The following is a 15,946-nucleotide window of genomic DNA, read 5'->3' as shown; positions in this document are numbered from 1 at the left end:
CTCTCTTTTTGCTTTATAACCAATGCTATAAATGTTTTTCTTCATTCCCATTGTTTCTTTGGGATCAATTCCCAGAAGTAGCATTACAGGCTCAGAGGGTAAGAACATTTTTAAAAGCTATTGCCAGATTGCCTCTAAAAAGGTTCCATCACCTGTGAACATTAAAAAAAAAAAAGAAAGGAAGGTTGTCCTTGGGGTGCCTGGGTGGCTCAGTCGTTAAGCGTCTGCCTTCAGCTCAGGTCATGATCCCAGGGTCCTGGGATCGAGCCCCGCATCGGGCTCCCTGCTCCACGGGAAGCCTGCTGCTCCCTCTCCCACTCCCCCTGCTTGTGTTCCCTCTCTCGCTGTATCTCTCTCTGTCAAATAAATAAATAATCTTTTTTTTAAAAAAAGAAAGTTGTCCTAGGAATGAGTTGCTGATTTCCTGGTGTCCTGGGCTCCTGGAGAGCCATTGTTTTAGGGTCCTGAGGGCCCAGTGCCCCCTTCCAGCCCTTCTGCCTTGGTCTTAGTCCCCCGGGCAGGATGTTTGATTATGGTGTTGTGCAAACAGAGCTGCAGGCTTTCGCCATCTGCCAGCTGGTCCTCAGGCTGACAAGAGGCTTTGCACCTCGTAGTCAAGGGTTAGGACTAGAGTCTTTCTAAAGCTCACTGTGGGATCCCTGCAGGGGCAGAGCTAGGATGCGAGCTAGCGTGGCCCCGCAGCCCCTCTGCCCTGTAAGGCCTCCTCCGGGCGGGTGCGGGTCCTTGCCCCTCTGTCCCCCAGCCGCCATGTGGTGAGCTGTCCCAGAACTGCTGCTGTGAATGTAGCCCCTGCTCTGGCCACCTCCCCTGGGGCCGGGAGGAAGTGCACAGTCCCCCAGCGTGCCCAGGATGTTTGTGTTTGGCTGGCCAGGTGAAGTGGCTCTGCCGCTTCTGGGAAGTGGAAACCTTTCTTACAGGAGAGAAAGTGAATTTTGAGCCAGGGGAGTGACAGAGACTGGGGTGGCTCTGCGTGTGTGTACGAACACACACAGGTCTTCAGGGAGGGGCTTCCCTGTTTTTTAGCCATTTTATTTATTTGTTTGAGAGAGAGCTGGCGGGGGTGGGGGAGGGATGGAGGGGCAGAGGGAGAGAATCTCAAACAGACTCTGCACTCAGCACGGAGCCCGTGACCCTGAGATCGTGACCTGAGCCGAAAGCAAAAGTCAGACGCTTAACCTACTGAGCCACCCAGGCGCCTCTGAAAGAGGGTCTTATCTGTTTTTTTAAATTACACATGGAGTACAAGAGTACAAGTTCATTGTTTAAAATGAACGGATACAATGCAAAAGACTTTAAAAGACTTTAAAACTTTGTTATTGTGAAATATAACCCTTGCACCAAGAAGTATGTAAAATGTAAATACACAGTCCAGTGAACAATGATAAAGCAAGCGCTCATGTAACCCCCACATCAAGAGAGAGAATCTTGCCAGTACCCCAGAACCCTCTATGTACCCCTGCCATCTGAACCCTCTCTTTCTCCACCAGACTTCCGTGGTCACCATTTCTTGCTTTTTTTTTTTTTTTTTTTAAAGATTTTATTTATTTATTTGACAGAGAGAGACACAGCGAGAGAGGGAACACAAGCAGGGGGAGTGGGAGAGGGAGAAGTAGAGTCCCCGCTGAGCAGGGAGCCCGATGCGGGGCTCGATCCCAGGACCCTGGGATCATGACCTGAGCCGAAGGCAGACGCTTAATGACTGAGCCACCCAGGCGCCCCTCAAGTCAGTGTTTTACTTGGTAAACATGTCTGAGACCATGCATCCCTGGCTGCTAAGCACCATGGCGGACAGGGCTAGAAAGGTAACAGCTTTATTTTGAGCAGGGGGCAAAGACAAGGCAGCACTTTACAGCTACATTGTAACTAGATCCTGTATCCATTTCTTACTTTTTGAAGGTTTGTTCGCCTAGGAGAGTAACCCTAAGTAAGTAACATGGTTTCATTCTGCCTGTTTTTGAACTTTATATAAATGAAATCATAAACGATTCGTGTTGTTCCGCGTCTACCTCTTTTCCTCAGAATCATGTCTGAAAGCTGCATTCTGGTTTTGACGTCAGCACATTTCTGGGACCAAAGCTCATATCCATGGACCCACAGACAAGCTTTACAAATGTTCGTATTCATGCATTTTGTTTGAGGAGTCTTAGAAAAAATATAATGAATCCAATACTGGTGTGATTATTAAGGTTTTAGTAAGTGAGTTGGTTGAAAGTATTGTCTTAAGCAAATATTAGTACAGGTGGTCTGCGATGATGCCAAAGTGGAGGCGCATGACTTCGGGAAGTTTTGGAACTTCGCAGTTGAGGATAGGACGATCACACGTGCACGCACAATGTCACTCCCCTCCCTGGGGTAACCACTTACAGGTAGAGACTGGCCTTCCAGATCTTCGCTCTGCATCGACCTAGGTGGTTATATGGATATAAAATACGTCGCATTGGAGATTTTTTTAATACTAATTTTTTTTTTAAAGATTTTATTTATTTATTTGAGAGAGAGAGAGCATGAGAGGGGGGAGGGTCAGAGGGAGAAGCAGACTCTCCGCCGAGCAGGGAGCCCAATGCGGGACTCGATCCCGGGACTCCAGGATCATGACCTGAGCCGAAGGCAGTCGCTTAACCAACTGAGCCACCCAGGCGCCCAATACTAATTTTTTTAATTGTAAGAGAGAGTATGCCGTTCTTCTGAACTACTTCTGAATACATTCTTGGGAGTTTCTGAGTTTATTCTCTGATTAAAGCAGCCAATTTCCTTGTAAGATTCCACATCAGGGTGGGGGTGAGACTGGACAAGACCGGCGTAAATCCTTCCTGGAATATGAGAAATTAGGGGCCCGAACAATGCCACACGTGCCAGTGGTTCTTTTACTCAGCAGACAGTTTGGGATCTGCCTCCTACATTTTTTTTTAGAATAATCTTGCCAATTCCTTAGCCTCTCTCCCTGTAGATGCTGGGAACTTGGAATATGGGAGAGAGTTAGGAGGGACCAGGCAGAGGCTGCCTGGCCTAGGACACATCCTCAGTGGTGAGTTAACTTGGGACTGTGTCTCAGGGGCCAGAAATAAGCAGAGCTATGTCCGTCTGTGTGTGCACATATGTGAGAGAGATACACACCCAGAGGGACACGCATAGGTGTGAACAGGGACGTAGAAACATGGGATAGCGATGCAGAGAGATGGGGTCGAGATGGAAATAGGGACAGGGACACAGAAACAGGAGACCAGTTGGCTGCTTAACTGGTGGTTTGGCTGGCTGGCTAGGTGGTTGGTAAACTGGATGATTGGTTGGTTAGTTGGTTTTCTGGTTGGCTGGCTAGTTGGTTATCTGGCCAAGTGGCTGACTGGTTCATTTGATTTTTCTTTTGTTTTCTTTCCTTCCTTCCTTCCTCCCTCCCTCCCTTTCCCTTTTTTTTTTTTCAATCAGTGGACTCAGCAAAGACTTATGGGGGACTCCCCTGATCTCAGCACTGCTTTGGACCTGGGGAAGGAGTGGTGAACAGTGGGTGCGGGCATTGGGTGTCTGACCACTGCTCCCCGCCCCTCCCCCCACGAGGGAGCTGTGAGTGCAGCTGTGGAGTGGTTCTCGTTGTTGTTTTTCAAATCTGAGTAAGGATGTACGCGTGCTTCTTCGGTGCCCTTACCGTGGGGAGTGGTGTCTTAGGGGGTCATCTCGGGCTCCTCTAGCAGTGCGACAAGGGGCCACTGCGGTCTGCTCTGGTCTGTGCTGGGGCCAGGATTTTATCCCAGGATCCCAGCATGAGCCTGATTTCTGTCTTAAATCACCAAGGGATGGAGACCAGGTATTTATTGAAGCCCATCGTGTTCACAGCTCTATCCCAGCTTTTTATTTATTTTTATTTATTTTTTTTATATTTATTTATTTGAGAGAAAGAGAGTGAGTGAGAGAGCACACAAGCAGGGTGAAGAGCAGAGGGAGAAGCAGACCACCCCCCCCCGCCCCCAAGCAGGGAGCCCAATGTGGGACTAGATCCCAGGACCCTGGGATCATGACCTGAGCTGAAGGCAGACACTTAACCCACAGAGCCACCCAGGCGCCCTATCCCTGCTTTTTAGAAATGAGAGTGGTTCTGGTGGCCGTAGTCACCCGCCTGGTTCCAGTCCTCCCTGTGCCTTTTATCTCACGGGTAGCTTGCCCCTCTGAGTCTCAGTGTTCCCTTCTGTAAACTGGGGAGAACAGTAGGGCCCTCACCCCGGGACGCTGCATGGGCTGAGTAGGGCCAAGTGTAAGGCCAGTGCTTCTCAGTGGGGCCACCCCACGTGTAGCTTCGGGACCTGGACCATTGGAACAGGCCTCCAGTCTGGGCTCCTGGTGGCATAAGTGCCAGTTTTTGCTCTTACTTTTGACAACTTGTCTCTCAAGACCCCGGAGTCAGCCAGAGCCACGTCCAGAAGCCCTGTTCCTCCTCTCATTCTCTCTGTGACCTTGGGCAAGCAGTGTCCCCTCCCAGAAGCTCAGTTTCACCATTTTGAAATGGAGGTGACGAGAACACTGCCACAGTGGACCATCAGGAGCCCGGTTCTGTGGCAAGCACTCCACCCTGGCTGGGGACTGGCCCTCAGCAGCCGCGGGGGTCAGGGGCAGGTATGGTGATTACTGCTGGCAGATGGTGCCCCCCAGAATAGCAAGGGTTACTCCCCTCCCCTCCCACCACAGGGAGCCTTTCTGTTTCTGTGTCTTCCCCCTCCCCCTCCCTCCAAAAGCTCCTCAGGTGAGGAGAAGCAGAGCCAGAGATGCCCCCGGCCGGCCCCCAAGAACAGGCTGGAAAGCCCAGGACTTCAACAGATGTTCTTTGACAAGGATTCCCTGGCTGTTATTTAATCAAGATTGTCAAATATTGATTTAATCTCTGAGCCCAGCAGATGTGATCTTAGCAGGTTTCGGTGGCAGTTAGCTGGGATTAGTTTGCAAGTCAGGCTCCATGCTGACAAGACAGCATCTTCTGAAGGAGGCTTGGCCTGGTCACAGGAGTGAGCCCGTCGGGGGGACATACTAAACATTTCGCCACCACTCCAGCCTGGGGCAGCAACAGCCATGGGAGCGGACCCCGCAGCGTTGCCCCCATGCAGTGATAGTGGGGACTCTCAGGGTTCCAGGCAGCAGCTGTTTATCAAAAAGTTGCAGTATCAAAGTCAATGGCACGGCTACACCAGCGCATGTGGCTTGACCGCGGGCCTGGCTAGGGCTGGGGAGATCCCTGTAGGGCCAGCCGGCCACTTGGAGCAGTGGTTGTGTGCTGATGACGTCTCCCCAGAAGGGGCGTCCCCGACCACAGACCCCTCATCCAGCCCCCAGCCAGCGCAGCTCGGGCACATCATCCGAGGGCACAAGCTTTTCTGTAGCTCCTGGGTGGGCCTGGCACGTGTGCCCATACTCCAAGAGGCATCCTTTTGTAATTTTGCATTTCAAAGTCTCATTTGAAGTGAGTAGGACTGTGCCCACAATTGGAACAAGATGCCTGCTCCACATGCGCTTCGGGGGAGGTAGCAACACTCTCTAGTCTCACCCACCCGACCCCCCAGGGTCTCAGAAGGGCCATCTCCCTGTGGCCCTGGCTCTGGGCTGCCAGGAAGGAGGGGGGGCTGGCCCAGCTTCTCTGGTTCAAAGCAGGCCACCCTGGGCGACCCGGCTCCTGAGCCCAGAGCAGCCAGGGTTCATGCCAAGGCCACATTTGGTTCTGTTTGCTTGAGGTTTCGTTTTTATTATTATATAAGTAAAACGTTAATAGCTAATACTTGTAAATCCCTGTGTGCCAGGGACATTCGAAGTCTCTACAGTCTTTTTACCTCATGACATCCCTAGGAGTGAAGTGCTGTTATTATCTCATTTTACAGATGGGAAAACCATCCAAGTGACCTGCCCAAGGTCCAGGTAATTAAGTGGCCAAGCTGGGAATTGAACCTGAGTCATCTTGGCTTCTAACCCCCGGGCGACAGCTGCCGCATCAGGAAATCTCCAAGATCTGATAATAAGTCAGAAAAGCAAACTATGAAGCCTGTTTATTATTTTTAAATTCATCTCTCTATATAAGCACATAATTACACAAGCATTTAACCCACGTAACTCCTACTGTACTGGCTCGCAGACTAAAACAAAGAAGGCCAGATTGCTGTTGAAGCATTTAAATGCCGCCTCTGTTTCCCTGAGGAGCATGTGGACACAAGATGGGGTGCCCCTTCCTTCCCTCTGTGGGTCTGGGTGTGAGCAGCTTGCCAGGCCACGGAGGAATCTCCACTTGGAAAGATGAGAAGTTTTCGGACTCCCGGGGCCTCGCCGATGCTCGACTGAGGCGGCTCATCTGTTTTTTTTTTTTTTAAAGATTTTATTTATTTATTCATGAGAGACAGAGAGAGAGGGGCAGAGGGAGAAGCAGGCTCCCAAGGAGCAGGGAGCCCGATGTGGGACTCATCTGTTCTAACTCTGCTTTCTGGACGGTCAGGGCTTTCCAGGGGGTGGCTTTCCCTCTGCCCATGTTTCCTCTCACAGGCTCACTTTCACAGCTGAAAACTTAAAGCCCGAGACGCCCCTGCCCTGTGCAGTTGACACAGAGAAAGGTCTGGAAGAAAGTGTGCAAACCCTGTTCACGGGGCTCCTCTCCAGGATGTGAATTTGGGGCAGGCCTCATAGGGGGCCCCGGAAGGGCCTTGAACTTACATGTTTGTAAGAATACAAGCACAGAGGGGCACCTGGGTGGCTCAGTCATTAAGCGTCTGCCTTCGGCTCGGGTCATGATCCCAGGGTCCTGGGATCGAGCACCGCATCGAGCCCCGCATCGGGCTCCCTGCTCGGCGGGAAGTCGGCTTCTCCCTCTCCCACTCCCCCTGCTTGTGTTCCCTCTCTCGCTGTGTCTCTCTCTGTCAAATAAATAAAATCTTAAAAAAAAAAAAAAAGAATTCAAGCACAGACACGTAGAATTTAAAAGAAAAGGTGTCCTTTTATCTCCATCCCCGGTTTTACTCCTTAGAGGTAACCACTGTTAACGGTTGGGTGGGTGTCCTCCTAGGCCCTTTCTTTATAGACATTTATGTTCTCTTTCCCTCTTTCTCTTTAATGAAATCCACCCCCTTCTGTTGAAGCCAGATTATTTTGTTTTTTTGGTTTGATTCTGTAGTTTGCCTCTCTTTCCCTTCTCAAGTGGCACCATGGAGTAAAACTGGGGAAACCCTGGAGCGGGACTGCTTGGGTTCAAATCCCAGTGCTACTGCTCTCCTGCTGAGTGACCTTGGGCAAGTTACTCTGCCTCTCTGGACTCAGTTGCATTGGCTTTAAAATGAGGCCGGTGGGGGCGCTTGGGTGGCTCAGTCGTAAAGCGTCTGCCCTCGGCTCAGGATCGAACCCCGCATCGGGCTCCCTGCTCAGCGGGGAGTCTGCTTCTCCCCTTCTCCCTCTCCCACTCCCCCTGCTTGTTGTGTTCCCTCTCTCGCTGTGTCTCTCTCTGTCAAATAAATAAATCTTTTTTTTTTTTTTAAGATTTTTTTATTTATTTGACAGAGAGACACAGCGAGAGAGGGAACACAAGCAGAGGGAGTGGGAGAGGGAGAAGCAGGCTTCCCACGGAGCAGGGAGCCCACTGCGGGGCTCGATCCCAGGACCCTGGGACCATGACCCGAGCCGAAGGCAGACGCTTAACGACTGAGCCACCCAGGCGCCCCAAATAAATAAATAAAATCTTAAATAAAAAAAAAATTGAGGCTGGTGATTGGCCCTCCATCACAGGGTTTCCTGAGGATGAAATGAGTTAACGTGTGGAAAGCACTTTAGCCTGGTACACAGTGAGCACGCCTAAGTGTGAGCTATACCCATTCGCTTCGGGCCACGTGGGCCTCTTACACGCAGGACACGTGGCCTTACCTCTAGCTCGCTGTTTATTACCGCTGCATTGCATCCTTGGAGTAGAGACAGCCAGACGCATTTAGCCCATCCTCTGCCGATGAGCTGTTTGGCTCTTCCCACCGCTTCCATATTACAATAGTGTGGCGGTGTGAATGCCCCCGCAGCAGAACCACCGTGCACCTGAGTTGCCATGTGCACTGGTGTGAATATCTGAGGGACAGATTCCTACAAATGGAATTGCTGGATTAAAATAAAATAGTTGCACACCTGATACTTCAGAGCATAATTACAATTCTTTCTCCCCACTCCCCCAAGGAAGGGAAAGAAGCTCTACTTGATTTACACACTTTGAAGAGAACTGGCCTTTCGGGAACTCAGACCCTGGGAACCCTTGCCAGTTTGAGTGGAATGGCTGTAAGATTTCAATTAGAAACATCCATTTTCTGGGTTCTTTGACCTTAAATACGAAAGTGCAAATAAAAATACATATATTTGGTCTTCATCCCCAGTTCACGGCCCCAAGAGCTTCTAAAAACCCTTGGAATTTTCTGAGTGATGTGGTTCATAGGAGCCTTTTTTGTTCTTTAGGATAAGCCCCTTTCAGCGGTACCTGAGTTTATGCTAATGAGGTGATTCTTGGTGGACTCCTGGATAGCTTCGGGATATGGGCTGGTTGCCAGGGAAACCAGCCCTGTAATTAGAGGGCTGGAACTTTCAGCCCCACCCCCCTGACCTCTGGAGAGGAGGTGGGGGCTGGACATTGCCAGAGTCGCCAGTGGCCAGTGATTTAATCAATCATGCCCGCATAATGCAGCCTCCATAAAACCCTAAAGGATAGAGTTCAGAAAGCTTCTAGGTTGGTGAGTGCTTCCACATGCTGGGAGGGTGGTGCACCTCAAATTCCATGGGACTCGAGACCCTTGTAGACTTCATCTTGAGTATCACTTCATCTGACTGTTGATTTGTATCTTTTATAAGAAACCAGTAATTGTAGGAAAAGTATCTCAGTTCTGTGAGCTGTTACAGTCAATCACCGAGGCTGAGGAGGGCGTTGTGGGAACCCCAGTTTGTAGCCAAGTCAGACAGACGTGTGGGTAACCTGGGGACCCACCACTTGTGATTAGCATCTGAAGTGGGGGGCAAGTCTGGTGGAACTGAGCCCTCCAACCTGTGTGGCATCTGGACTAACTCCAGGTAGTTAGTGTCGGGATTGAATTAAATTGTGGGACACCCCATCAGTGTCTGCAGAGATCTGGAGAATTGCTTCGTGTGGAAAACCCACACATCTGGTGTCAGAAGCATTGAGAGTAAAAATCAGATCGGAGTAGTACGCAGCCGGGTGGCCATGCTCAGGGCCTTGCACCTCGTGTTTTGGGCTGATGGAGCAGTCTCTGCCTCGGGGCTTCCTAATGAGATGTCTGGAAGTTCCAACCATTTTGTTTCTTCGGGGAGCTCTAAAGGGGTCCTGTGTATGCTTGAATTTCCAGTAGAGGGGAGAAAACAGATTCTTTTAAGATGTTATTTATTTATTTGTCAGAGAGAGAGAGCACAAGCAGGGGGAGCGGCAGAGGGAGAGAGAGAAGCAGGCTCCCAGCTGAGCAAGGAGCCCGAAGTGGGGCTCGATCCTGGGACCCTGGGATCATGACCTGAGCCGAAGGCAAACGCTTAACCAACTGAGCCATCCAGGCGTCCCTAGAAAACAGATCCTTAACCTGAAATCTGCTGAGCTGTTGCTGACTCTCTAGAGTTTTGTCCTTATGAATTGATCTTTGAAGATATTTACATCATTTGCGTATTCACACAACACGCTCATTTGGGCTCCCACCTCTCATTTACAGTGTAGTGGCAAAAGTGTGGGAGCCAAACTGAGGAGATTTGGGATCCTAGGTCCTCCACCTATCTACCTGCCGTGTGACGTGGCCACGTGACCTTTGCCTCATCTGTAAAATGGACATGCCAGAAGTCCTTGCTTTATGAGGTTATTACAGCACACGTTCATACATGCTATGTGTGTGTATTACCATCACCTCTACATCATCACCCCCTACCCTGCCTGTGTGGCAAGAACACATGTGGTAGACCCTAGTCCCCTGCAGACTTGGAGCTGCTCAAAGTCCAAGGAGGACCAAAGCTACTCAGAGGCTTACAAATCCAGTGAGCTGGTGGCGCCTGGGTGGCTCAGTCGTTAGGCGTCTGCCTTCGGCTCAGGTCATGATCCCAGGGTCCTGGGATCGAGCCCCGCGTTGGGCTCCCTGCTCCGCGGGAAGCCTGCTTCTCCCTCCCCCGCTCCCCCTGCTGGTGTTCCCTCTCTCGCTGTGTCTCTCTCTGTCAAATAAATAAGCAAAATCTTAAAAAAAAAATCCAGTGAGCTAACTCCTATAGCACAGGGTGTGTGCAGACCCCTGGGAGCTCAGCAAAGGGAGGAGGGGAGCCATTGTGTCTGGGGTAGGGGAGGAAGTTAGGAAGGAGGAGACAGGGTAAGCCGGCCGCACTGGCAGAGAGGACCAGGGGGACAACGCATCCCAGAGCAGCAGTCCCCTGAAATACCTCCTTCTGTGGTCCCTAGTGCCCTTCAGGCCAGTAATTGTCATCATATGTGACCCTCTCAGCAGCCTCCAACGCTGTGGACCACCTGCTCCTCCCTGGACCACAGCCACTGCCAGGGCCTCAGGGACACCTGCTCTCCTGCCCCTCTGTGCGGGCTTGCTCTGGCTGAGCAGGGCTTGGTGCCGGGCCCTCCTTTCTTTGCTCTCTGTTCCTCTGTCCTCAGCCCTGACCGCATATTAGAATCAGCTGGAGGGCTTTTGAAAGGCTCTCAGGCCTGGTCCCCAGCCCATACCAGCTGATTCAGACTCTCTGGGGGTGGAGTATGAACACCTGTATTTTTACAAAGCTCCCCCGGTGCCTCTCATGGCCAGTGGGGGAGAGAACTACTGCCTTGGACGAGCCCACAGGGCCTTGTACACTGGCCACTCCCAGCTTTCCTGCCCATGCGTGTCAGCCTCGTTCATCAGCATACCTGGTGCATGGCAGGTGCCCTCCCTCGGGATCAGATGGCACCCCACAACCAGCCCTCCCAACCACCCCCCATTGAGAGCAGCCCCTAGCCCTACCCTGTCCCAACGTTTTAGTCGTTTAAACTGCTCATCACCCTTTGAAGTTACCTTGTTTTCCGTCTCGGTTGACTTATTTCTGAGGCTTCCCTCTCCTGAAGGAAGTTCACCAGAGGGGAGTGTGGTCTGTCCTGCTCAGGGCTGTAGCTCCATCTACCAAACAATGTAGTAGGTGCTTGAGAAATCTTTTGAATAAATGAGTGGATTTTAGGTGCTTGGCGTTTGTGAAATGAGTGAGTTATACACGCCTGGTCAGTGTTCAGTAAAAGAATAAGGTTTTAGTGCTCTTTGACCGAATGAATTCTTTGGACTAAATGATTTTTAAGAACGTGATAGGTGTCTGTTGTATGAACACGCGCGCACACACACACACACACACACACACACACTCCACGTATTACTTTCAGCTTCCTGAACATGCTTCTTCCCGGGGCAGACACACTGGGTCACCAAGCAAGCGCCACCTACCCTCAAGTCACAGACCCCAACTGAGCCAGTGCTCTTCCTGGTCTGAGCGAGGTTGTCATCCCTCCACTCATTTCTCTCTCCACACGTACTGTGTGTCAGGCCTGTGCTGGAGATGCAGGCAGTAATAAAGACTCCAGTGCCTCATAAACCTTACATACGGCTAACAGTTCATTACGTGGTGATTTACATACATACATTGATGCAGGTAACCCCAAAGAGAAATGCTCCGAGAGTGCTCTGAGAGCTCAGGTTGGGGATTGAACAAGGTTCCTGAGAAGGGAAAGGCATGTGGAGAAAGTGATGTTTGTCCTGACTCTTGAGAAAGAACTATCTAGGTAAGGGCAATGGGAATGGCCTGTGCAAAGGCCCTGAGGCAACAGAGAGGATAAACAATAAGTGGAACTGAAAGAAGGACACTGTGGCCTGGGCTCCCAGAGCAAGGAGAAGAGGAAAGGAGCCTTGAGGGCCAAGGTGAGGATTTTGAATTTTATCCTAAGATTTGGATTTATACTAAGATTCAAATGTGAATATTGAATCCTGCTGCATGGAAGAGGGCACTTAGGGGGGAGCAGAAGCAGAGGGAACAGGGAGGCTGTTATGTGGTTTAGCCATGTCCCTTACCTGTGAAATTAGCTGGGTCTCTTGGAAGAACGGCTCTGTCGACTGGGAGTAAAGCAGTCATGAGAAGGCCCTTGGCCCACCTGTGTTGGGACATGCAGAATGACCAAGAAACACACCTTTGTTGTGTAAGCCCCTGGTACTTGGGGTCCTCTGTTACTGTGGCATAACTTAGCCTACCCTGACGATTTCTGAGAAGGAACAAGTTTGTGGATGGGGAGAGATCAAGAGTTTGGGGTGGGAATGGTTAGTTTGCAATGCATGTTGACATACATATGTGATGTCAAGTAAGCAGGTGGCTACCAGAGCCTGGAACTCAGAGGACCAGTTGGATCTGGAGATATTTTACAGTGTGTCACCAGTGAGGAAAAGGAGGATTGGAGGTCCGGGACTTTGCCCACTGGGCAACCTGGAGGGCTGGTGCTTGAACTCAGGACCGCCTGACTTCAGGAATGAAGCTTCTGGATCATTTGCAACTCTGCCACCTCGTGGCCATCTGGCCTTGGGCACATTACTTCATCTGCCCACTTCAGTTTCCTTATGTTAAAATGGAGATAATATCTACTTCACAGGGTTGCTGTGGAATTAAGGGAGATAATAAATGTAAAGTGCTTAGAGAGGGACCTGGACCATAGAAGGATCACATTCGTGGTAGCTGCTGTTACAGATGTTGTTTTGTTATATAACTAAAACATCTAGTGGTGGGAAGTAGAATAGTGGTGGCTTCAGGTCCACCTTAACTCAGACTAAAGTGATGACTACAGCCCCCAAGTCCCCCCTATTTCAGCCCCTTTCACAAATGGTTCTTCCCTCATGGTCACAAGATGGCTGCAGTGATTCCATCCCTCACATCCTCTCAGACTCAGGGTAAGAGGGAAAAGCACAGCCTTCAGCCCTAGGACTCTTGGCAGTGATTTCACTGGTTCTGATCCAGTTACATGGTTAGTTCCTGAACTCAAGGAGGAGCTCCTCCTCTAGCCCACTGGGTGGGAGTCAGAGAAGGGAGGTTCCCAAAGGGAAATCTGGGCTGTTCTTGGAAAAAAGAGTCATAGAGGCCAGGGAAGCAAACCACAAGTGTCTACCACTGGAAGGCTTGTGTTTTTTCCTTCTACTCTGCCATGGGAGGTTCTGGCAGACATCGTGGCTCCTTCACAGAAGAGCAAGGCCCTTCAGAGCCAGAACATTGCGGCTGTAGCACTCGCCTGCATGTCTGCTGTTCCAGCCTCTAGGCTTTGGGGGCCTGATAAGGGAGCACCCTCTCAGCTCAGACTTCCCCAGCTTCTTTACAAGTGACAGTCTGGTAGCATTTACACAGATACGCTCTTGGATGCCTGCTCCTCTAACAGACCCTGACGTTTTTAGGGGGCCAGTGTGGCCGGCTCCCTAAGTCCTCACCAGCCTAAGGGCAATCGGGATAATCCCAGATTCTCAGCCTTCCCAGCTTTCCTTGCACCTGGAATGGCAACATGTGACCACATTCTGGCCAATTAGGAATCAAAGAAAGTCTGTTGAAGTGTAAGGGAATGTTCTGGCAAACATCCTCCTTCCTGACTAGGGTCAGATGGGTAAGAAGTAAGAACAGTCGTACGTCACCCCTTTCTTCCCTCCCCTTCGCCCGTGATTCAGTGCAAAGTGTTGCTGTGGCTGCCAGCTCGCTCCTCTGAGGCCAAAAGCCAAAGGTGTAAGCCAGCAGCACACTGAGGGACGCAGAGGAGGATGGGGTGGGGGCAGAGAAAGCACCTGACATCATTCCCGTGTACCAAGAGTGGAGGCACCGTATCTGGTGGCCTCCTTGTGACACAGGATAATGAAAGGTCTTTACTGCCCGAGCCACCAGCGGAAGGGACTCTGTTGCCTGCAGCCACAGGCCTCCCACCTGACTCTCCCACCGCCCCTCGCTTCTCCTTGTGCTTCCGCCCCCCCATGTTTCCCCGTCCACCATCCCCAGCTGCCTTCCTTGTCCACGGCACTGTGCATGAGTCCGGGTCCTCTGTTGCCAGCAGCAGAAGCCACTCTTGACAGTCTTGGGCAGAAGCAGAATTTATCAGGGGCTGACCGATCACCAGGAGGCCGGAGGAGCCGGCGTAGAGAAGAGGCAGGAGCCAAGGAACACTGGCAAGAAGACACTTGTGCAGAGAGATCCACGCGGACACCACTCAGCCGCCGAGCCCACCCCTGGCTGTGCTTCTGTAATTGGGGGCAGGGAGAAGAAACAGGAAGGAGAGAACCACAGTGATAGGAGTGGCCAGGACATAGGCGGTATTCTGCCCATTTTACAGATTGAAACTGAGTCACGGTGTTAGTAACCAGCCCGTGGCCTACTAGGATCTGAACCCAGGCAGTCTGGCCCTCAGAATAGGGTCTTCCGCATCAGGAAGATGGGGGTGCTCTTGGGAGCGGGGAGCTGGACAACCGGCAGCTGGAAAGGGACAGTGTGCAGCAGTCCCCGAATCCCACAGAGGCTGTGGGTATCACTCAGCCTCTTAGTAGCACAGGGTGACTTGGCTACACCTGCTCCTGGAAGGGATCTGTGGAAAGACACTGGGGCCTCAGGAACATCTGTGTGTTTTCACAGAAGAGAGCAAAACAGATGGGGGGTTTCTGACTGAGCTGGAAACAAAATGCCATCAGCAAAGCCCATCTGTCGGGAGGTGCTTGCATAAGCAAGTCAGGGTCGCATCTGGGCCGCTGGTTTTCCCAGCCAGCCCCAGTGTGGCCTCAGAGGGCTGATCCTCCGTGCTCTCCCAGGGTGGCCCAGGGGTGCCCCTGGCCAAGCTGCACCCCCCAGTTTGGCCTGGGATCCAGGGCCCCACAGAGTATAGGGGCACTCCTCTCTGGCGAAGCTGCTGCGCTGACCCATCACCAGAGGTCACAGACCAGCATCCCCTGCCCCAATTTAGCCCACATACTTATTTTGTTGACCCTTACTTGGTTTTTGTTGGTAGTGTTCTTAAGTATTTCTTTATCGACCAGAAGTACATGCAAGCAATTCCAAAGGTAGCCAGTGGTGTACAATGAAAAGTAAGGCTCCTTCCTTCCCCTACTTTCAAGACACATTTAGATCCTGGGGATACAGCAGTATCTCACCTTCTCATGGGGTGGGGATCAGGAATAAATAAGAGAAAGAAGTGAGTATATTGAGAAGTACTAAGGAGCAGAGTACAGCAGGAGAGGGGCTGGGAGTGGGGGAAAGAAGCCTACTTCCCTTTCCCAGACTGTTAGCAGTTTCTTGAAAATCCTTGTAGAAGTCTTCTCCGCATGGTAGTTGGTTGTCGTTGCTGCTGTTGTTTTTGTTTTTCAACCTGGGAAAAGTTGCATACAGTTCAAGATTTCTGTTTCTGCTTAAAAATCCAATGCCCTGGCATCCACATCCCCGCAAAGCTTGGTCGCCGGAGCTGAGGTCCACCTGCCTCTATAGAAATGCCTCTGCTGGGGCGCTGGGGCGCTGGGGCGGCTCAGTCGGTTAGGCGCCTGCCTTGGGCTCAGGTCATGATCCCATGGTCCTGGACTCCCTGCTCAGCGGGGAGTCTGCTTCTCCCTCTGCCCTTCCCCCCGCTCGTGCTTTTTCGCCCTCAAATAAATAAAATCTTTAAAAAAAAAAAAAAGAAAGAAAGAAATGCCTCTGCTGTCCCACTCACCTGGCCTTGCTTCTGTCTCCCTTAACCAACGTGGCCCTGGGGCCTACCCCTGCCCCCCCTTCTCTGCCCCCTCCCCTGTGTGCCTGCCTGCAACATCTTTAGGAAGATGCTCCCTTGGGAGCTAGGAAGAGGAGTGCACTCTTGCTCCCCACTCCTCCCTTCTGATTCTTACTTTCTCAGATGTACAGGCTCGCCTCACTGTTTTGCTCCATGAATCTGCTTCATGCTGCCCCCTGG

General features: G+C 51.3%; 1 non-coding gene across 1 annotated transcript; it reads right to left on the bottom strand.

The window, feature by feature from the left end:
• Positions 1 to 1,766: 1,766 nt before the first annotated feature.
• Positions 1,767 to 1,897, bottom strand: LOC123323364. Its single transcript, XR_006539363.1, has one exon. It is a non-coding gene; the product is annotated as a small nucleolar RNA SNORA63 (small nucleolar RNA).
• Between the last annotated feature and the right edge of the window lie 14,049 nt (positions 1,898 to 15,946).

This window comes from Neomonachus schauinslandi, chromosome 16 (assembly GCF_002201575.2).
Source record: "Neomonachus schauinslandi chromosome 16, ASM220157v2, whole genome shotgun sequence".
Lineage (NCBI taxonomy): Eukaryota > Metazoa > Chordata > Mammalia > Carnivora > Phocidae > Neomonachus > Neomonachus schauinslandi.
Note: the sequence above shows the minus strand (reverse complement) of the source record. Positions and strands in the feature narration are given on the sequence as shown.